The sequence below is a fragment of the Scomber japonicus genome, chromosome 8 (assembly GCF_027409825.1).
Source record: "Scomber japonicus isolate fScoJap1 chromosome 8, fScoJap1.pri, whole genome shotgun sequence".
Classification (NCBI taxonomy): Eukaryota; Metazoa; Chordata; class Actinopteri; order Scombriformes; family Scombridae; genus Scomber; species Scomber japonicus.
This window is the reverse complement of record NC_070585.1, coordinates 27,612,493-27,632,031: the sequence shown is the minus strand read 5'-3', so window position 1 is coordinate 27,632,031 and position 19,539 is coordinate 27,612,493. Positions and strand designations below refer to the sequence as shown.

General features: G+C 40.7%; 1 protein-coding gene across 1 annotated transcript in view; it reads right to left on the bottom strand.

Annotated features, from left to right (window-relative positions):
- The window catches only part of spata5 (spermatogenesis associated 5), a 117,712-nt gene that overhangs the window by 57,422 nt on the left and 40,751 nt on the right, over positions 1–19,539 (bottom strand). The window lies entirely within an intron of this gene.

The window sequence follows — 19,539 nt, the reverse complement described above, 5'->3', positions numbered from 1 at the left end:
AGTTTCCTGGGACTCAAAACGCAAAGTAGGTGGTAGCCAAATCTTTCACAAAGGACTTATTCTTGTGTCTTGAGATTTACACTGAATTTCTGTATAGGGTTACTGGCAAATCTAATTTAAACAAACGTGGGTTCAACACCCTGAAAATGAATTATCCTCCAAAAAATGTCTACACTCATACTTACAAAAACAGTGAGCATTGGCAAGTGGCTGCTTCATGTCCTTAAGAAAGAACAAGTAGTTCATGTACATGTGTCATGACCCGGGCTCTATAAATATACACTTGGTGGGCCAATACCCACAAAACATGCCACAAGAAAGAATGGTCCTTTGCAAGCGGGTGCAGCGGAGAAGGCAGCAGCCCTGGAGCTCCGCTTTAAGCAGGTCTCAAATCAGCGCTTGGGGAGAGCAAAACATATGTTAGCTATGTTATGGTTAGAATTAGCATCCCTGGTTTTCAACGGATGTGGGTTTGATCCCTTTGGCCTCCAGGCTCAATCAAGTCAATCTAAAATTAGTGGGCTGCCTCTTTTTTCCGGAAGACAGATAATTCCCCCTTGATTGTGGAGAAGGAAAAACATTGGGAAAAGCAAACATGGTAAGGAACGTGGAGAGTGGGCGAGTCCAGAGTATGGACGCAACACGGTTATGGTGTCGCCGAAAATAGCGACAGGTGCAGTGACCAGCAGTTGCCAATAAACACATTCAGACTAAAAATACACAGGGAACAGGAATAGGAAAGCTTTGTGTCAGCTTTTAAAGCTGTAAGTGTTTATTGCTGTGGGCATGCTGTGTGTGATGCCAGGGAACTAAATGCTAAAACTAGATTATAAGACTGAGTTGCTTTGTCCTTTGTTAGACAAAGTCAAGCTAATATCTGAGGGAGGGGTGACTGTTAATACCAATGGCAACATTTAAAAATAGGTCAAGTTTTCAAATCAGAGTCCACAATTTAAGAAGAGATTTGGGTATTTTAAGAATGGAGGAGTATTGTTCTAAAGATACATAGAAGAACACACAGCCAGCAATGTCAAAAAATTGATCTTGAACTGGTTAGTTTATCAATGGGCTACTGTGAATATAGCCAAAGGGAAAAGGACACAGTCAACTCTGTTTCTATAGCCTTCAACAACGCCCTTACCCTGAACAATGTGGCAAAGCCTTAACTGGCCTGAAAGGCAAATAAGGCCTTCTGCCCACTAATTACAGAGGGGCTCAGCGACCGTTAGCCCTGACTCATTCAACATGCAAATCACATCTGACTTGGTGTCAGTTGGCTCCTTCTGCCAGAACTGTAAGGCAAGGCCTGTTTGCTTGCTTTGGATTTGTTTGCACCCTTGTATTTCTGAAAATGGGATAAGGTCAGCACTCAACAATTTTCATGAAGAAATTTGCTAAAATAAAGTTTACAAGTAAGAACTGTTATTTTTTGATTTACAGGCTGAAAGACGTCTAGGTCAAGACCTGGACACATTTGGTTCTTACGATGTCTAGTTTACACATAACTGTCACTTTAGCATTTAAATTATGACATTTCAACATGTGGTTCAGGACCAAATTGAAATATACTTGAAATGTAATGAAAATCAACACTCAAATAACAAGCTTTGGGTATCCCTGAATGATTACGTTAAACATTGATAGATATAGATCCAAATACCAGGCAGACCAGTCTACAGAGAAAACAAAAGAGTAAAAAACACTGCAGCCTTGGCCACTGATGTCACTAGATTCTCAAGTGTTGTTTTGTCTCTGAAAAAAAAAAGGAAAACTGACACAAGAAATATGTTGTGCTGTGCTATCCTGTTTTGTACATTTCCTGAAATCCAAGGTGTAGGGTACAGGAAAAATCCAGTTGGAGAGGGAACGTCAGCCCTCAGTGTTCGAGGTCTGGAAAAACCATTAGATGGAATAGAAGGGAAGAGACAAGGTCTAAGTTATTTCCTCTCTTTTTTCTTTTTCTCTCCATCATTTTGAGAAAAGGCTTTAACCTCCTTGGAGTGTCGCAGCGGTCATGGCTGGGAAGGAAGCAAATGACAAGAATATTCAGAGCGCACTTGTGTATTGCAACAGAACGGGACAACTGTTCATACATCTGGTGCCTGAGGGTCATGGGGTCACGCAAAAAAAATGCGTACGTGTCAGTATGTTTGTGTGCTTCTTTGCTTTTTAGTGCATAACCAACATTATGCATATCAATAATTGAAATCAATCCCCCACAGCTTACAAGATTAATACAACTACAGGCAAATCGTTCTCAAAATAGATTTTATCAAGTGTGTGTGTGGCTATCACTCGGCTTCATGTACACTTGTTACACAACAGCTTGAGGTGAAAAGTTGCCAAGAGGTATTAGGTAATCACCTGTAAAACAATGAGCGAGAAATAGAATCAGGAAGTGGAGCTTTATATAAAACAGGCCAGGCCCCAAATTTTCCAAAAGTCTCTGCTGATAAGGTTTTATGTAACAACGACTTTCTTTTTTTTTTTTTTTTAAGTGAATGAAATAAAATAATGAAACTTTTCAGGCTTTCAATGTGGGCAACAATGTCAGCAGAGTTGTTTTAATCATTTTGAAATATTACTGGGGAAATATTTGAATAGTTTTATGATTCTGTGGCTTACTGTGTTACCTATTTCTGGGAGCACTGCCCGTCCACTTTGACCAAAAAAACACAAGAGAAAATGCCTTGTGTAACCTTATCTCACAATAAGAGGACAAAGACAAGTGCTCTGGGTCACTCAGCCAAATGAACACCATTAATCGTTTCACGAATCCAGGCCATGATCTTTTGTGAGCCCACTGTTCAGTGCAACCCTGTGGCTTTCCTCAGGTGCTCAACGTTTCCCTGCAGCTTTCCAAAGCAAGCGTATTGGTTAACCACCCAAACCACTCGAGCATAATGCAATCTCCGATTCACAACACACAAAATGTATTGGCAGCAATCCACAGAACCCAATCCAGGAAGGGGAAACATTTCTGCAAACAGACTCTTGTTGAAAACGTCTAATGAATGGTTTCTCGTCCATTCTGAATGATGTGGAGTCTCCACGATTTTTCCAAATTTCCCTAGTTTGAACTTTTTTTGTTTTCCTCATTCCAAACTACCAACAAGGGAGAGGGGTAGACAGACAGTGCTGCCTCTGTGCACAAGAACTCTCCAAACACAGAAGGCAGCTGTCCTGGAATGTGGACTGGCGTACGAGCAAGCTCTGAAATTATGGCCCTGGCCATTGCTAAAGAAAATAAAATTGATGCAATCTGTCGAGCATGCAGCTTTTAATTAGTGGCTTCCGTCTCCTAATTGGTTTCTCTCCGTTTCCCTCCGCCTTAATTCAGGATTGGACCAATTGGCCATGCTGCATTTAGTGTGCTTTGTTTGTCTTGAGAGAAACCGTACACCGTAATCAAGGCACAAAATGAACGTTTTCAAGGGCAGCACGAGCACATCGGTGCAAAGAACAGCCTCATTCTTTTTTCAGCTTTTCCCATTTTAAGAAAGTCAGTCTGTACTCTGTGTTGTGCTGTAAACATAAAGTTGTTCTGAGCATGTGGAAGAACGAGAAACAATTCATGGCCTACACACAATACACTTACATTCATGGCTTTTAACTCTCATTTGTCAAAGAGTATGACAGCCGGACGAGCTCAAACACCTTAAAGGCCAGCATTACTAGGAACTGCTGTAGTGGGGTCAAAAATGAGCCATCCGAAAAAAGTAGACTTACTGATTTGGGTTTCGAAATGCTCATGCATGGAATACTGCAAGCTTAAAGAAAAACACATGAAATACTTAAAATAAACAATAATAAATACTTTAATTCACTACCTGCTATCTTGTTCTTAGACAACTAAGTATGTGCTCAACATGTATTTAACACCACTGAGAGGGAAAAATAATGCCCCATTCATGCCGAAGCTGGGTTGTTGCCTATGCAAGACGCTCTCTTTATAATGGCTTGTGGAAAGTGCATTATCTGAATGCAAATGTTTACCCATGACCTAACAACTGAGTCATGTTTATTGCATGCAACAAAAGCTAACTGTGAGTGAAAACACACAGGAGATCACAAAGCTAAAGCTTACTGTGGTATGTTTATAGCCAGGTATGTGGTCTTTTAGTGGTTTTGTGTCAGAGCTCAGATGAGTAAACACTCCCATGTAGCTTTCCATTCTAGGTGTAAACATGGTATGGGGTGCAGGTAAGCCAATGATGGACACCTCCCTCAGTTGTAATATATGTTGACTTGTGTTGAATGAGAATAGAAGGGATGCGCCACTGGTTGCAAAACACACTGAAGTTTGATAAATCTTTTCCCAAACAACTACTGTTAGACACTGGAGAGAGAACTGTGGGAAAGGAAAAGAAAATATTGAATCAAACAACGTGGATGGAGTTAAAAGGAGATAAAACCAGGGAGAAAGAGAACAACAGGCAACTGCTTGGCTGCTGACGGCTTAAGGAGCTTTGAGGAGCAATCACTTGAGGTCAGGGACGGGTCTGGTTGGGTCTGGTTGCCTGGCACTAAAGGATTCTCACTTATACACACCCACACACACACACACACACACACACACACACACACACACACACACACACACACACACATTCCCTGTGTCATCCTCCCTCATGTTTACTGTTTCCACCAGCCAACAAACGTATTTCCTTGTTACTGGGGCAACTTGAAAAAATTCACTCCTGCACAGAAATCATATTCTCCACACTGAAGGCCAGAGCTGGACCGCAAGTCATATTAAAAATTGCACTGTTTCATTACAACAAATGAATGCAATTACCGGAATGTCACATAGTATTTGAGAACGTATTACTTAAGTAGGAATTCACAGAACTACTTCAAGCGTACAGGAAGAGTTTTACTTCTATTGTCAGAGTTCCTAAATACTTACTTGATACTTATTAATACATTTTTATCTGCCTAAAACCTAAAAGTAAAAGTCTGAGGAGGTTCATAGGTAAATTCAAAGTTGATTTTACTTGTTGGACTACTAACATGAAACAAGAGGATCTAAATTCAATGTTGATGGCGGCTTAGGAAATCTGTATGTTTTATTATTGTGTGCATGTCTCCCTAGATCTAAACTAGACACAAAGCCCAACAAACATGTGACTCCATTTCTGGAAACCAAAACAACATAGCAAGCGTGTAGCTGGGCTCTATTAAGCATTCGAGGGCGTAACATAATTCCATGCAACATTTAGCAGTGAAACAAGACACAGATCGCCCATGGATGTAAATACTGCCTGAATTATTAGGGGCAGAAAATAAAGGAGGCCGGGTAGGAGGGGAGATGAGGGGGAGCAACCGGATAAGTAATAAAGATGATGGAGATATGAAAGAGAGAGAGAGAGAGAGAGAGAGAGAGAGAGAGAGAGAGAGAGAGAGAGAGGGAGAGGAAAAGGAGGAGGGAGACGGTGAGGAGGGAGTCCAAGAAGGAGACAGAGTTGAGAGCTCCTCCATTCTACTTTCTGTCTGTAACCAGTAGGTTTAATGCTTGAAAGTCTCTCTCTCTCTCTCTCTCTCTCTCTCCCTCTCTCTCTCTCCCTCTCCCTCGCTCTCTCTCTCTCTCTCTCTGTCTGTTTACAATTACCGTGCCGCGAATGAATCTTCCACGAATGACCGCTCAACTGGCAGCCCTGACTAGTCAGGAACAAGGGAGCTATTAGTGGAGGAACTGAGGAAGGAAGGAAGAGGGGAAAGCCAAAGGGAAGGCAGTCCAGCTCAGAGGCCCAGGGAGGGAGGGAGGGTGCAAAGGGGGTAGGCTTAAAGGGGGGAGGGAGGGAGGGTGGGAGGTGGTGGAGGGAGGGAGGTGGTGGAGCAGTACAGAGGGATCAGCAGAGTTACACAGCAAAGAAGGGAAGGGCGATAGAGAAGGAGGGCTCAGCCACATCTCCCTGAGGCGATCTGCTCGACAGAAGCAAAGATCCCCAAGGAGGAGGAAGAGGAGGAAGAGGAGGAGGGCTGTAGCATCTCCTCATCCCAGCCCGCCCATCTCCCTCCCGCTAGCAAGAAGAGGAGATGAAAGAGATTAGTTCTGGGGTCTGGCCCAGAGGACAGTGGACCAGGCAACCTCTGAAATTCTTTCATTTCTCAGGCAACAGGATTTAGGATGGGACCTCCCCATGGCCCTTTGACACAAGAAATACATGAGAGCATTTCATGGGTGTGACACCCTCTCAACCCCCTCCATCCCCCAAACGACCCGAGTCAAGGTTTTTTTGGGCATGGGAGCGCTTCTGGGGACTTCCTGACAAGCGTAAATTACTTTGACTTCAGAGATGACAAGCAGGGTAAAAAAAGAAGCGCTGGTACCCTATACTGCAACACCTACACACACACCCATATAAACACACTGAGGCGCAATCCCAACCCTAAGAAGCAGCCGCATTTCACACGGTCATTCATCAAGTGGAGCCTGTGAAAGAGGAAATGAAGTGACAGTGCCCCGTCATCCTCTTTCCGATGCATCTGCCAAGTCCCTGCAGCGGGGGCCACAGGGCCTCAAAGACCTCAGACATGTTTCTGTCACGCTTTATTGTTGTATCTTCACCTGACCTCAGGGGTCACATTGTAACTTTCTTAAACGAGGTACTGGTTATCGTCATCTACAAATGGACAAATTCTGGCCAACCAATGTGTAATGTTGTCTACTCAGAGTTAAGCACATTGGGAGCATTATCATTCAGATGTGAGCAAAAACAGATCGTTTATGAACTTGTGTACCTCCATTGACATACAGCACTGGCTCAACTGTCTGGCACAGTGTCAGACAGATATATAAAGCATTGTAGCTATTGCGCAATGATTAGTTAGAAAGAAATTGGTAAAATAATTCTTTGATGAATAGAAGGAAAGACACACATCACTTTGTCTCTTTTATGGTGCAGGGAATCAGTTCCTCCAAGGATCCTATTCCAAATAACATATAATAACAACAATAAAATAATTCTTTGACATTTGGGGAAATATTCTAAATCGGTTTCGTGCTGAGAGCAACCTCCAGCAGGAAGTCAGCTTAGTTTAGCTGGAAACAAGAGGAAACAGGTAGCCTGACTCTGTCCAAAGGTAACAAAATCCGCCTCAGAGCACCAGTAAAGCTCACTAATTAGCACATTATATCTCATTTGTGTTAGCGTTATTATGACACACTGTGCTTTTAGCAAGGCACAGTGACTTCCTTTAGTCCCTGCTGGTTGCCTGGTGACCTTATGGTGACAACGACACTCCCACACTATTTAACCGGCTACTGGTTGTAGCTTTATATTTACTATAGACATTTCTCGAACTGTCAGTTAAGACACTTCAACAGGAAAAAATGCCATAAAATTGCTGGTTTCTGCTTCTTAAAATGTGAGGATTTGCTGCTTTTCAATCTTTCATATCAAAGTAAATTGAATAACATGGTTCTAGGCTAATGGTCGGATTAAAAAAAGCTATTTGAAGATGTCAACATAGGCTCTGGGAACCACGAAGGGGATTTTTAAAAACATAAATAATGTCAAGTGAGTTAGTTATTAGCTGCAGATGGGCCTTAAGCTAACAGCTACAGTCCTTATAGCATCAATGGAGTCTACTTAACCACATGCTTAACCAACACTGATATATATATACATACAGCTCCGGTACATGGAAACACAACCCCTCCTCTGACAGCCAAATGGTCCTCCTCACAGAAGGGCCTGGCGGGATTGATTTCATTTCAGCTACAATGGGTAACTTAAATCTTGATGAAGACGGCTGAAGCCGGCAGAGGATATACATTGGGATACCGTTACTCCCCCGGCCTGTCCAGTGCGCCTCTGAGATGACTGCGGCAAATAATAGCCCATTTGTTTAGCCATTCTCCAAACATGCTGCTGGACCTCGTTGAAGTGAACAAAATATGGGAGTACAGACCTGCTTTTTATCACAGGAAAAAAAGGAGACACATTGTACCTCCCTTTGCGACATTACTGTACCCCCCTACTCCTTCAACTCCCATTTCAAATCCCCCCCCCCAAACTTACACCTTATCCACTTGTAAGTAGCTCTTAATGTGGTGTTGGGATCCCCCGAGCAGAGAGCTGGGCTCAGGGGGCTTCAGCAGGGGATATTTGGAACATACAAAGGGGGTATTATTTGTTGCACCCCCCACCCCCAGCTGGCCCCCTACCAGCTTCTGCTCTGTATGTGGGTCTGACTGTATTCTGATGGTGGCGAATGATGACTCCTTCCTACTCCCTGGTTTGTACGGAGACAAGAAAAAGAGTACGCTTGCTTGCTGGCTTGCTGACTGGCTGACTGGCTGGCTGACTGGCTTACGTCCTTCTATGATTCATATGGTCAGGTATTTATCACTCAGTGAGTCTAAATTTAATATCTGTGGTGGTAAAGTTTTGAAGACCAAATCAGATTAATCCTAGCATAGTGTGTAAAGATATTGAGGCAATGGAGTTAATGAAGAATTTGGGGTTTCTCAAAATTTGGACAGTTTACCATAATCGTCCCTGTCTCCTCTGTCTGTGTGGCATCAGAGAAATGGCTTGACTGACTGGTTAAATGCATAGTCAGAAGAGAGATGATGAGAACTGATCAATTTATCTCAATAATGTAGATAATGTCAGCTTGATAACTGGTTAAAACTAGCAGCAGCATTGATGCATATCAGTGTTTTGCTAAATATACCTGTGAGCTACAGGAGTTGATGATGTTCAGGCATCTTATTTAATTATGTGAGAAGGTTTGAAGTAGAAACAAGGACATATGGGACCATTGACAATTTCTTTTCTCAATAACACTTCTGTTAGAAAATGTTACTTCTATTTGAAAACACTAAGTCGTCTGCATATATATATATACACACATATATATATATATATATATATATATTTTAATGGTAGGTGCTAAGTTCCTCATCTACTTCTATGTAAGTGACACATTTTGTTACTGGAAGATTTGTGACAACTGTGGAGCCTTTTGAACTGAAGTTGGAATATACTGGTTTATATGAACAGGCCAGTTTACAAGGATGGTAGCCACAGAGACGCTTGTGCACATGTGCCCATTAAAGATGAACGGCATTTGTTATCATGATTATATGTAATTCCATGTTCAAATATGTATATATATTGTGATACAGTAATAGTTTTAATACCTGAAATACCACTTCAGTCCAATAGTGGCTGAGCAGGCCTGCTCAGTGATTAACAACTTTGTCCACAATTATTCAATTAACCACTCACGCTAAAAGGCAACCGCTTTGGTTTGAGCAGTCTAGACAAATCTTTAAAATTTTTACAAAGATCTAAATAGAAAGAGGACAAAGGAAATACGGAGGCAGAGCAATAAAGACAGACACGCAGAGACGTAAAAAAAAAAGAGGAAAATATACCAGCTCTCCAGCAACATTGCAGGAGGGGGGTTAGGAGTAGCATTTATGAGAATAAACGAGATTTCCTGAACTGAGAGCATTCCAAGGGCGCCGGTGGTCTCGGCTTGCCAAGAGGCAAGACGACACATGCTGGAGATGTCTGCCAGGTAGCAGAGCACAAAGAGCCCTCATTTCCTCCCTATCCCTCCCTCCCTCCCTCCTTCCCTCCTCCACACCCCCTCACCCCCCCACCACACACACACACACACACACACACACACACACACACACACACACACACACACACACACACACACACACACACACACACACACACACACACACACACACACACACACACACACACACACACACACACACACACACACACACACACACACACACACAGAGAGAGAGAGAGATAGACACACACACACTATCTTCTCTCTTGTTCACCAAAACAGAAATGACAAAACCTACACTTGTTCTGGTCACCTTAACATTAACATAAAAGAACAAAGAAACATGAACATTGTCTTTTTAGGTCTTAAATTGTTCCATTTTTAATCTTTAAATTGTCTTTCTAAAAGTATAAAGACTGCTTTTGACTGTAGATGTTGTATTGCATCAGAATAGGAAATCCTCTGCTCACTTCTCTTTAGGTTTATCAAGTCTAATTGTACATTTTATTACAATGTCTTCAACCAAATGATGTCTTTCTTGTAGACAGATAACCAGAGTTAGTTCTCTGCATCTGGTTGGATCGGAGGCTTTTTGTGGTGGTATTCTTGGATGCACACATGTGTAAACTGATACTAATACAGCCCTTGAAGTTTGATACTTGCCTGGGGATCCTGCTTCCCAATGCTCACAAACACACATGCACACAGCTTCCCAGAGCTCATCCATCCCTAGGTGGTATCCCATTACTTGCTTGCAAAGACACACACACACACACACACACACACACACACACACACACACACACACACACACACACACACACACACACACACACACACACACACACACACGCACACACACTTTTTGTTTTCTTTTGCCACTGTAGCTTAACTAAGCCACAAGTCAAAACTCTCACTCTGCCCTCTCATTACTGCATCTTAGACACATAACCAGTGCATGAAATACTTTGAATGCTCTTAAAACAAGACTGTGACAGAGCGGCTTTTAAGCAAGGAGAAAAAAAAAACAAGAAAAAAAAACTGTTATAGAACAGCATGTTCTTGATGAAAACGGTTAAAAAGTTAAATTTAGAGACGAGAACAAGAACACGACATTTAAAAAGCGGAGAGATGCGACAAGCTACAGTGCGGGTAGCATTGACAACTCAGCTTCAGCTTCAGCAGAACACCCTGTACTGTGGCAGCGGGGCCCTATTCAGAACTGTGCAGTCAGGAAAAAACAGTGAATAAGCTCTAATCCTTTAAGACAGCACCAATAGAGATTCCATCATGCTTGGCTCGTCACGAGAGGAGAGCAAAGCTTGAGAGATGATAACGTCAGGCCAACACAAAATAAAATATGGCCTGTTTTGACTGGCTGGCTTATAGCCGCTCTTTTAGCTAAGGGTTGTTTCCTGTTGAGTGGAGGCATGGCTCAGGTGGAGGTTTCTGCCAAAGAAAAGGCAAAACAAAAGGTATTCACAGGGAGAAACTCTGAGGATCCTTCCATGCCCTCTTGTGAGGCCTTGTGTGTTCATCAGAGGTTTCTTCACTCAGGTTTTAATGTATAGTCTACATGAAAGTACGAAATAAGAGATATTTATATGACCCATCACACACAAACTAAAGAAGCACATACATTGGATACACACATTTACATGGTCCCTTTACTTTGGAGTCATATAAAGTACTGCTGAAACCATTACTTGATTATTTGACTTGACTTAAACTAATTAACTATAGTTTTGCTAAATGATTACCTGCCGTTTGATAGTGCTCAATATCTTTGTAAACTGAATATATTGGGTTTTGGACTACTAGTCAAACAATCTGAAGACCTCACTTTGGCTCTGGGATCAAGTCATGGGAATATTTGGTTATTATACGGATTATTAAAGTCAAACCCTGCAAAAAATAGCTGGTTGCATCCCTGATTATTACATTAAACATGATAGTGAGTCCCAGTCTTACAGTGGGAAGTGTTAAATGTACCTTTAAGTCATACTGTGGTTGGATAGATATGAGAAAAGCAGCGTCATCAGACAGCGCCTTGCAGTCTTTGAGCTGGTTTGGCGGCGCACATGCATGGATGGATGCATATAGTTGAGCTCCTTTGTCCTTTAGCCTCTGAACTCCAGTGTGACGTTTAGGTTACGTGCAGCCTGTTTTGTTCATGCTCGATAAAATAGCAGCTGTTCATCTGGGCTTGGTAAGGTCGAATGTTAGTAACAATCAACGAGCATTGTGGAAATCTCAGTATACCAGTGTGGCTATGAGTTATAGTCTTCTTCCACGCTCTCCAAACTACCTCAACCAAGAAACATGGACCCAAACTGTTGCAAATCAAAACACATATGTATTACAAATCACATAAGCATATGAATATACATCTTATTTTATTTTATGGTTGATTTATAGCTTATTCGACACTTTCTGAGCAGTCATGTGGTGGGAAACCCCGCCATTCAGGTTCACCACACATGTGATAACAGAAGCATAAATTATTTGCAAAACACCACTGATTAAGATCTGGGACAAAAGCATGCAGGCATACATGAATGGAAGGCCACAAACACACAAAGACAAACACACACATACACACACACATACACACACACACACACACACACACACACACACACACACACACACTGGCACTGAGGCACTGATGTGAGCTCTGAATGCAAAACAGAGAGAGAGAGGAGAAAAAAAAAATCAAAGCTACACTCAGCTAATGCCCGAATATTTACCAAGTGGCCCACTAATTACAGTCTGGTGGAATTCGACTGTGATTACAATTAGCAACGTCCAGACTGGCTCGGAAAACACTGGCAGATGTTCAGGCTGCTCAAACTGGCCTGTATTTACTTTGCATGACTCCCGCTAAGGCCCAGTAGACCACAGAAGGACTTGATGAATTAATGCGCCTTTATCAACATGAGCTCTTGTTTAGAAGAGGATACAGGGCCATATGCACTGTCATATGGTTGAAATTTAATGATACAGAGGATGAACTGAAGTCCTTTTGATCCATTCAGGGTATATAAGTGTTCCATTTTGTGGATTTTACATTAAAAAAAAGACCTTTGACAGACATTAAATATGATAAACGTGATGTAAAATAATGAATAGTGACTGATAAAAAAGCCATATGTCGCACAATTACGACACCGGTTTGTTTTAGTAGAGACAAGTGTTGGGACACAAGACCACAAGACCATGAAGACTCATAAAATATCTCACAAGACCTCACGCTTCATCCTCATGTTTCAGTGTCATACGTCATGCTGTAGAGCTACAGTTCAGTGGATGCCAATAAACCGGATAGAACAACCAAATTACTGCTAAGTTTAGTGAGACAGCACAAAGTGTCATAACACTATACTGCACACTGTTAAATGTTACGACACCATTTTCAGTCTTTTTTTTATGTGGTAAAAATTTATTTAGTGGCATGTTTCCTGCTGTTGCTAGCCACAAAGAAGACTGCCTACATCTGACATTCAGTCATCACTTTTATCTAAATTCCTTACACCAGTCTGAGTGGATACTTTTAGTGCAAGTGGCTGGAACTTAACCCTTTATTGCAGAGGTTTCTCACTAACAAATTGCATGTTTGGACTTTTTTTTTTCCCTCTAAGCCTGTGTCTTTATTTGTGTGATTTTTTAATCCTTATGACTGGTGAGTTTAGAAAACACTTGTGAAAAGAATTGACCCATGTCAGGTTTGGCACCATCTTCTGTTCAGAAGCTACACTACATTAGAAAAGGCTGATTTTCAGAGGGAGGAGCTTGAACATGAAGAGGGGAGAAAAGCTAATGCAGACCACCATTGGACAGAGAAGACAAGACAAGTCTTAACCGTCAGTTTTAATCAGTGACATGAAATCACTGTTGGAAGAAGATACGACAGAATCAAAACAACTACATGACATATACATGCTGTGGTTTGCTATTTAGTCTATAAAATCATATTGAGATACAAATCAAAAACCAGCAAAAGAAATGTTTGGTTTTTCTGCTACATTTAAAGAGTCAATTCACCTAACACTACTTCATATTCAGACATGTTTTACTGCCAGATATGATCAAAACAAAATTAACTTTTATGTTATCTGGCAAAATGTGGTACAGTTTTCTCATGAAGATGCTGCAATAAAGGTTACTGCTATTTATTTGTTGTCATTCCTCCAAAACGATAACATGCCCAGGGAGCTGTTTGGTAACTCAAACAATATCCTGGCACAATTTCACCCACAACATGGTGAGTGACATAGGCAGGTAACACAGGGAAAGAGGACATTTGTCAGTGGGTGGGTTATTGTGGTCAGACCTGTCAGGGCACGGTCTGTCTGTACGATTATAGTCTAACAATATTTTATTTATAAAATATGAATATAAAAAGTACTTTGTGCTTCAGTGGTAGCTGAGAAGAATGTGATTTTGGGAGTGGGTATTTATGAGAAAGCATGTGATTTAAACATGCTGGTATGGCGAATCTAAATGCTGAAAACAAAGATTGATTCTGCTGTTGTTTGCAACCAGCAACAGTAAAACATAGCTTAAAACTATTTTGCTTAGTTTAGTTCAGGTCATTCATGAAGAAATACCAAGCATAATCTGGTTCTGTCCTATTTCTCAAATGTAAAGATTTACTGCTTTTCTTTCTTTTATGGGACAGTAACTTACATATGCTGCGGTCTTGGATAGTTGTTAGGACAAACAGGCAATTTAAAGTTAACAGTCAGTCTCTATAAATCTCTGATGGGCATTTTTCACTATATATATCAAAATGCCTTCCAACCTTCTTTTTTCATCTATAATTTACATATTGACCTTTAAATATGACATCATGTATGTCTAGGACATATGCAAGTGTCCAGTGAGGTGGTAAAATGATTAATGTAACTTATTAACTGGTATGCAGCAATGCTTATTGCACCTATACAGCATCTACCAGGGTAGACGTACTGTCCTTTCTACCAACCCTAATTCTATGGCCTCTGTTTTTGTTTCACCCCTTGATCTGATAAGAGCCCAGTTGGTAACTTCTGGTCCCAAACAAAGACCCATCTGCTAGTAATCTTCTCCACTGTAACAGTCCTTGCCTCCTGATAGCATGGATGGAGCCCAGCGCACATTAGGGTAAACAAATAGGCCATTCAGTGAAACAACAAACCAACACGATCGTTGCTGAGGAATAAGCCACCTATGGATTTGCAAACACCAAACAAGAGAAGAAGATGAAGAAGAAGGAGAAAAAAAAGTCAACACATAGTTTTAAACAAACTGTAAATGGTGTTGAAAGGTGGATTTTGTTTGAGTGTGTGTATATGTGTGTGTGTGTGTTTATGTGTACAATCAGCGAGATGGACAGCTGCTCGACAAACAGAGTGACGGGGGGTTCTTCCTATTGAACAGGCTTGGATAAATATTCCTGGTGGTGCTAATCAATCACCACAGCTCGGTCACAGCGGGTCAGAGGTGGGCTTGGGTGATTGGCGCAATACAAAGGAAAGAGGAAGTGTAAGACGTTTTTTTTTTTTTTTTTTTTTAAAGGTGGAGGGGGGCAGGAGGAGGTGTGAGGAGGGGGGTTGAGGAGGGGGAGGGGGGTTTGTTTAGTGAAATGCCATCATGCAGAGGAATAACTAACCTACTTGCATTTGGCCACTGCAGCTATAGAAAAGACATTATAGCATTTGAAGCAGATGGTGCTGTAGGAAATTAAAAAGAACATAATGTTTGTATGTTGCAACAATAGCAGATAATCCTGGTGAGTCTGCAGCTTTAACAAAGCAATAACGCACATTTCATTTATCACCAATGTTATTTAAAGGCGAGAGGAAGTAATAGGACTTTGTGTTCTCATGTCAAAATGATCCGTTTTGTTATCTTTTGTTAGGATGTGATTCAGCTGCATTAGTCACATTATCCCTGTATGTTGCTGCAAACCTAGTCATGTTTTTCACTGAGGTAATACAAAGACGAGGGGAAGTTGGAGGACTTGGTGCGTGTGCATAAAAAAAAAAAGAAGAAAAGGTTAGCACTGTTACAGCTGGAGGGCCTCTTTAGTTTGTATGTGAGAAGTGCAGTTTCTTAATCAAATGAGAAAATGAATGATGAGGACTGTGAGAGTGGCCATGTTTTTGATATTAAACACATGGAAAGAAACTACAAGCTTTGTTGTTGAAATCTTAAAAAGAATACAACCAACACATTATTTCCTAATAACAAAACCTATAATGTTACTAATTTCATTAATCTTAATTAGGGCTTGGTTTAATACTCTATATTTACATATCAATACTGTAATTCATAAGAAACTTTTTTTTTCACTATTGACATACCAGGATAAAAAGTATCATGCATGAAAATAATTAATTAATGTTATGTTACAAAACTTACCTCATGTAAAACTAAAAACGTGTTCAACAAAAACTCAACTTGCACGAAAACACAGTATGATATCATCCCAATGTGATTCTAATTAGAAAACAGTTGCCTGTTTACACATCCAGCAGACAGGGAGAAACATTAGTATTTATCTGGAGAGAATGTAAGGCATTATAGTCCCTTTCCTTTTTGTTCTGTTACGCTGTGGCTGAAACCAAATGTTAGGATCTTGGCTGCTAAATGCTCCGCTGTGTTCACCAACCAGTCGTTAGCTTTGTATGCTAGGCAGGTAGCATACTGTGGATTTATCTTTTTCACAAAAAAAACAACAACAAAAACACTTATTACTATTGGAAATGATCCTGATCAGAGCAGTGAGAGAGAAAATGACCATTCTGTAATTTCCACATGAATTGAGCAATATCTGCAGAATATGAATGTTTTATGTGTGATACAGTATGTTTTTTCTTTTCTTTTTAGAAGCAATTATTGATTATTGTTTTTCTTCCACTTTTAAGGACTGCATTTCAATATTGTTTCACTACAATGACAAAGATTACATTATATTCTGAACCAAAACAGTTAAGTTATGTACCATGAAACCAAAAGAATGAGGTGAAAGACACTAAAGACTTGAGTTGAAGTGCAGATTCAGGTGATCATTCTCTGACTTTATCACCATGAGCTACTCTTTTTACATGTGGTCATCTAATGTCACTATAAAAAAGTATCAATCAGAGCAGCTTTCCAGTAAAGTGATAAGACTGCATTGGCTGGTATTGGATTATTATAAAGATATTCCTTTTTTTCCAATATTATAAGAACTACGACCTGAAGCACATACTGTAGGTCTTTCCTTAATGAATAATATGTCAATGCTTTACAGAACTGATCTTCATTTAGTATGTATAATAAAAATAAATCTTTCTGACATTGTTTAACATAGTTTCCTAACTCTATAGAACTATCCTTGAACCCAGAAAAACGATTAGATAAGAAGCGTATATCTACACTGTCTCATAGCAGCAGATGAGAGATGGACAACAGGCCTGTTCCTTTCAAACTAAAGTAAATGCCACTTTCTCCCCTTTCTCCCCTCTCTTCATCCCTCCCACTCTGTCTGTCAAACAGCTGAGGCCCCCAGGAGCCTCCTCTGCTCCACCAACAGCCGACAATGACTTCATTGACACCCAAGCGTCCCATTAATCTTCATTTGTCCCATCATATCCTGCCATTGGTATGGAAATGCCTGCCCATCTCCGGTGTGAACTGACAGTCAGTGATGGTGGTGGCGGAGGGGCGGTAAAAGGGTGCTAAAGGGTGTAAGTGGGGTGCCTATCTGTCCATTTGGCCGCTTCCGCTCCTCATGTATGTCATAGGTTCCTCATTCAAATGACTTGAACCTTACTAAGCAACCACAACCACACACACATTAACACACACACATACATACTCAGTAGGGGTGCGGGCAGGAGGAGGTAATCTGATTTCTCAGCTGCCTGGGAGACCACTTCCTGAGAAGGAGGCCAGCTTGTGGAAGGACACATGGGGTTTCCCATCTGTCCACCCAGGGGCTTGACCCCCTACCTACTGTTAATAGAGTCTCTCTCTCTCGCTCTCTCTCTCTCGCTCCCTCTCTCGCTCTCTCTCTCTCTCCCTCTCTCTCTCTCTCTCTCGCTCTCTCTCTCCCTCTCTCTCTCTCTCTCCCTCTCTCGCTCTCTCTCTCCCTCTCTAAGATGCACACACATGCAAACATACTCAGGCTGTTTCTTAGCCGCCACACCACTAATGGAGTTTGAAATGAGACAGCAACCAGTTGCAGAAGCGGAGGAAGTTGCTGTCATTCCTCCACCGCAGCGATGGATCAATTCTCCACAAGTGGGCCAGAAATGGAGTGGGGGAAGGAGTGTAAGGGGAGGAGGGTTACCCAAAATTAGTATGTGAAGGTTTTCTCTGAGGAGTATCATAAAGTGTTGATGGATTTGCAGAGGGCAGTTACCAGTATACATGAAACAACTGCAGATGTGCAAACCTTTCTTTTTGTCTAGTTTGGGATATGAGATTTTTGTGTTTTAAATTAATTTAGGATTAAAAAAATATGCTTGAGTGGGACAGTAGGGAGCGAACGGTAATGAGAAATGGAAGGAGAGGGATATAGAAGATCCCAAAAATGGTTTGGATCACAATGAAAACAAGTCTTTATTGTCTCAGTCTTGACCACTTCTGTAGTTGAGTGTCATTGAGGACCCTCCTCTCATAATATCAGGTGAACGAAACCAAACTAAATACATTTTATAATAATTTTAGTACAAAACATTCAATCCAAGATAAAATGTATCCTCAAAGTGCTTTGGGTGTCCTTGGAAAGACCCTCATCAGCATTGTTCTTGCCAGAGTTTGTGTGGTTTCATATCTGAGGTAGTAAGCATGTGTTATCATTACCAATCATCATCAGTGACAAATATATATATATATATATATATATATATATATACATACAACATAGTTTGAAAAGTACCTGATTATTTCTTAATTTACCTTTATAATGACTGTATAATATAATATAGTTATAGGTGCTGGTAATGTCTTTTCTTAATGCTGGATCTCCTATTTTACAACAAAACACTTCCTCACAGCATCAGAGATACAAAAGTATTCTTTTAAGTTTAAAGCTGAAGATCCAAAGACAAAAAAAAAAAAAAATGGAAGAAAGACAGACACAGACGCACAAGCAGGAGCTTAAGGAGCACCGCGACATTCTACTTTCCTGTGTCCTTTTTGACAAGGCACAGGCTCCTTCTTTGATCAGCACTCAGGAAATTTCATTAGGACGGAGATGGGTGGATAAGAGACCAAAGAAAGCTTTTGTGGATAGGAAGAGGAAGAGAAGGAGATAAAAAAGGGTAGAAAAATAGAGAACGGAGGGGGTGACGAGTAAAAAGAATGATAGTAGTTAGATCTCTCTTCTGTCGAATTGTCATGGAGGGGAAGAAGAAAGAAAGAAAGAAAGAAAGAAAGAAGAGACAGATGTGAAGCTGAATCAGAGGTGAAGTTGTTTCTGTTGAAGTTGTTCACTGGTTTAGCTCAAGCTTAATGAATCACACGCTCACAACCTGCAGCTAGAACCAGAACATGAGATGATGTGAAATATTCATGAAATTAAATTTGACACAGTGAAAAACAGGTAAAGTGTTTAATTGTCTTAAGCTACTTGCTCCCAATGCTGATGTAGTGCTGAGTGCTGCTTCTTTTTACAAATAAACCTCTGTAGAGCTGCAGTGATTAGTCAACTTATTCATTAGATAGAAATTGAACTGCAATTATTTCAATCAATCAAATCACATATTCATTTCAGTCAGATTAACAACAACATATTAATAACTAGAATGCCAAATGTTTGCTGGTAGCAGCTTCGCATATGTGAGGATTTTAAGCTTTTATGTATCGAGAATGACAATAAAGATAACATCTTTGGACTGTTTAGTCACTATTGTCATTACACGATGTATAATGAAATTTTCGAGGGCATCTCTGCAGTACATTTGGTTAGGAATTTGGAAATAATAAAATAATAAATAGCATATAAAATAATGG